The following is a 4,564-nucleotide window of genomic DNA, read 5'->3' as shown; positions in this document are numbered from 1 at the left end:
ATCACCCTAAGAGGCTTTTCATAGCATTGGCCAATGCCTAGGCCATTCTTTTATTTTCTTTTATTTTTCTTTTAATTAAATAAAAGTTGTCTAATTGGGTTGATTTACTAATTGCAGCCAATCTATTGAAATTGAAGCATTTGATGATGTCTGGAATGGAACATGTTGGGCCAGCTACGTAGCAACATTTTTAATTGGGCTGCCAATTCTTTCATACATCATCCACCATTGCTTCCAGCACTACCTCATAATTCTACTACAACCGCTTGGTCACTTTGTTTGGGCTCAAACTAATCCTGCGAAGAGTGGCCCATTTCATTCAGCAACCGCGTACCTCATTTTTCACTATGCGAGCCCAATTACAGTAGCGAAGGCCTCACCTCCTTGACAGCAGCACACATTCAATTCAGCAAAGCCCTTTCTTCCTGACTACACACGCGAGAGTTCTCCTCTGCTAGGGCTTTTTGTGCACACCTCCAACAACCTGCGCTGCAGCCCATTTTGTTAGCGTCAAGAATCATGATTCTTTTTCTTTTCTCCAAAAATGCCTCTTGCACGTTGTTGTTAGGGTATCAGCAACAACCCTCACGTTTTACCTCACGCGAAACCCTTATGCTTCATACGTGCTGGTTTCTGACTCACGTTCTCCATCTTTAGCACCATTAGGGTTTCCTCTTGTCGTTAGGTTTGTGTTAGACGACATCCACCCTTTCCTCGTTTACTGATTCGATTGCCTTCATCTATAAAAGGCAAACCAACCATTGTATTGATCAGCTTTGATGAATGAGAGTGAGATTTTAATCCCCTTTCGTTTTAGCTCACCTTCACCGAGAGTAAACCCTTGAGTGACCTTACCAGTGAGATTCTGAACACCATAATCGCCTTCCGCTGCCTGTTTGGTGGATTTCCATCGAACAAATCCATGTTTCATGGCCTTGCATCGTGATTCCGACAAGACTTGTGGCTTCGCGCGTCCATCATGTGGTAATCAGAGCTTTGGTTTCGAGCTTGGAGCGAGGAGGTCTTCAAAGATGAGTATATCCGTTCATATTTCTTCTTAGCCGTTTGATTTCGTCTTGTTCACATTTTGATTGCGTCTGTTTTCTGTTCTGAATCTGTGTAGTGGTTTTTCATGTTGAAATTGATTCAAATTTGATTGTTCCGATTTTTCTGAATCAATCCTGATGCCAAAACATGTCATAGGCTTCTAATCTGCCGCTTGATGCATGTCACTTAGATTTTAATTTCAGTTTTGATTACCTAGCTTTACAATTTTATAATCTGTGTTTTGTCTTAGGAATTGTTTAGTTCTTTTATATGTCACTGATTCCATAGCAGTTGTGTACTTGATTTGTGTTTTGTTCAACGTTTAAGCATCTGATTCAGTCCATGTTATATTTTCATTCGCGTAATTAGGTTCATGTGCCTGTTTTGTATGTTCGAGAGTTGCTCTTAGATCTTTAGCAACTATCTTCAGTGCATATTTTCACTGTTTCATGTTTAAGTCGTGTTGAGTTGTTGCATTGTTTGTCCAATTGAATTCCAACTCTGTTTGGTTCTTGTGTTGTTTTTGTAATTCCATTTCTGGCCTAGGATTGTGCTGACAAAACTGTAGTGCTCCACTGAAGTAATCCTATATCTGACTTTGTTCAGATTGTTCAAATGGACATTCAGTATTGATTAATTAGTGCATAGGCATTGCTAGTCTTTCGTTCTTTCAGTGTCAATTGTTTTATAGTTGTTCTGCAAATTTGAGTTTCAATAATTGGTTCAATTTTTTTTTTGCCTGTATTCAATTCTGGCTGTGGAGTATATCAGATTGGATCCATGTGCTGAATTCGCATGTTGCAGTTCTATTCCATTGTTGGGCCATTGTGCTTTGAATTCAAACCATATCCATATTTTTGCAGTCAATTCAGGTTGATCTTTGAAGCTGAGTTAAAAAAACTGCATGAGTATTTTTTTTTTCTTTGAAAGCTACAATACCATTTATGTTTTCTGTGATTATTCTCTAATGTGGTGCCTTTACACTTGATTCTAGTTGTTGCTTGGACCAGTCATTCTTTTCTGCACTGGATTTTATGTATGTGCTCTAAGTATATTGTATCATGGTACCACATCTGTGTTGGCTGATTTCATTTTGAAAACTATTTCTGGTGTTGTTCAGTTTCTTGATTGTTCTTGTGCTATATTCTATATTTGCAGCTTTGCTATAACACATTAGTCTTGCTGCATCATATTTGGCTTTTGTTGTTGAGTGCAGTAATTTGGCTGGCTTTACCTCGCAGCTTCTGTTTTATCAGATTATTGACATTAAATCTCTCTTAGTTTTCTGTTTTTGTCTGGTCCAATTCAATGCAATAGTGGTATCATGCTTTCATTTACTCTTGAGTGCCTTTGTTATGGCCTGACTCACTATTTGTCTCCACAATTTCTGGTGCTCTTGCTTTGATTGTCTGCTGCTGGCTTCTTTGTTCACACATGTCCAGATTTTGAGATTGTCAAATGACTTAAAATGTTGCAAATTTTGTGATCTGTGTTGATGATTGATTCAAATCTGCTGCATACTGATGTTTGATTCTGCACTGACCGAGAGAGTCTCATTTCACCTGTGTCATTCTCCAATTTTTTTTTAAGTTGAATCTTTTGATAATTCTTCATGTGCATCTGTTAATTGACATTGGAAGCATGAAAATTGTTGTGAACTGTGGCCTAAAAAAAAAATAAGTATGCTGATCTTTGAAAGTTGAAAAGAAAACAGTGAAAAGAAAATCAGTGGGAAGAGATTGATAATAAGAACATCTGGAAAAAGAAAGTTGCTAGAGCAGTTCATAACTTCATCCTTACATTGTATTTTCAGTTTCAATTTGAGATGCATGTGCACTATTTTGGATTCAACTTGTTTTGTGTCTTCTTGATTTTGGTCTTATTCATCTTATTCTAGATATATTCCTTAGGATCCTTTTGTGTGCTATCCTTTATTGCTTTTCCTTTTTCTTGCTTGTCTTGTTTGCTTATTCCATTGAGTTTGTCCATTCAATTCTATCACTTGATGTTGTCCAATTCTTCCATTTGAGCTTTTCTTGATTTTTCTGCTTTGTTATTCTTATGTGGAAGACCGTGAGTGATCTTGGTTCATTTGGCTTTGGCTTGAAACTCACTGATTTGGCAATTTTGTAGGTGATTACCTTTCTCTTGAAGGTAGAGCTGAAGGAGGAATTGTGAGAAAAGACACTTGAGTGGCTACCCGAGAGAAATTGTGGAGTGAGCTGGGATTTCAAAGGAGACCAAATACTTGAGGGCAGGCTGGACCGAGAGCAAACTGGTCCAATTCCAGTTGCAGATTTGTTTTTTTCCACTTCTATTTGTTTTGATATCATGGAACTTTGTGGTGTAATTTTCTTGTTTTAGTTTCTGTTCATTTGCTTTGGAATGGGAAAATGCATTATTGCAATTCCATTCCTTAGTTGTTTGTAATAGCTTTTTAAACATGTAGTGTGAGGTTATCAAGGGGTTCCAAGTGCCACTTGATTCTTCACTTAGGAAAACTTCTCGTCTAGTTTATGTTTTCTTGTTTTTTAAGTTTTCTTGTTCTTTATGCTTTCCATATCCAGGTTATGTGAGTGTTATGCATGCTGAAATTTATGTTTTACGTCTTTGTGATATCTAGGGGCAAATCTTTCAACACTTAGTTGACCTTTCTTTGGTCATAGGATTTCACACACTTTGAAAGTAGTTTCTCACAATTAAGATCTGTTTTGCTAGAAAATTTTATTGAGAATTTTTGTGAAAGAAATTTAGAGATTTCTAGCTAGGAAAGGTTTGGTTTCTAAGCTTGTCCATGAGACTCACCTCCCTTTCCTGGGAACATTTCTAGAAATCTTTTCCTTTATATTCTCTTTAAAAATTTCTAAAATTTCTTTGTGAAAAATTGTTTGATAAGTGTTTTTGGCAAAAAAATGAGTTTTCATTCGTACCATGAATTGCATTTAGGTAGTCATTGTGAGGATAAAATGCATCATACACATGAGAGTACATTCCCTTTCTTTGGTGAGGACATCAATGCATTATCATACATATCTTGGGAAAGGGAAATAGATGATTTGGTGCATTCATTCCATCTTAGACATAGTAAATACTATTTTCTTACTTTGTGCATTTCTAGTTTTGTAGGACATGCAAAAGAGTGGTGGGATTTTAGGCAGTCTAGAGTGGAAAAAGGAAGAAAATCTCCCATTAAAAATTGGAGTGAGTTGAGAGCATGCATGAGAAGAACATTCATACCACCTTCCTTTGATTTTGATCATGAGATAGAGAAAAAGAAGATTGAGATAGCAAGGATGAAGGAAGAAAAACTCACCATACTTCTAAGAGAGATGAGGGAGTTAGAAGAAAAAGAAAGAATAAGAATTCATAGAAGAGAACAAAAAGAAAGAGAGAAATTTGAGCAAGAATTGAGAGAAGAAGAGGAACAACTGAGAAAAGAGAAGGAGGAAAAAGAGAGAAAAGAATTTGAAGCAAAAGAGAGCGTAAGACAAGAGAAAGAGTTTAAAACAAAAGAGGA

The 4,564-nt window shown here is 36.6% G+C and overlaps 1 long non-coding RNA gene across 1 annotated transcript; it reads left to right on the top strand.

The window, feature by feature from the left end:
* Positions 1 to 339: 339 nt before the first annotated feature.
* Positions 340 to 3,582, top strand: LOC146887706 (uncharacterized). The gene is made up of 2 exons (XR_014993371.1): positions 340 to 1,919; positions 3,181 to 3,582. It is a non-coding gene; the product is annotated as an uncharacterized LOC146887706 (long non-coding RNA).
* The last annotated feature ends 982 nt before the right edge of the window (positions 3,583 to 4,564 follow it).

The sequence above is a fragment of the Vigna unguiculata genome, chromosome 3 (genome assembly GCF_037176805.1).
Source record: "Vigna unguiculata cultivar grain cowpea cultivar isolate G323 ecotype 2 chromosome 3, ASM3717680v1, whole genome shotgun sequence".
NCBI classification, from domain to species: domain Eukaryota; kingdom Viridiplantae; phylum Streptophyta; class Magnoliopsida; order Fabales; family Fabaceae; genus Vigna; species Vigna unguiculata.
This window is presented reverse-complemented; position numbering and strand designations above follow the sequence as displayed.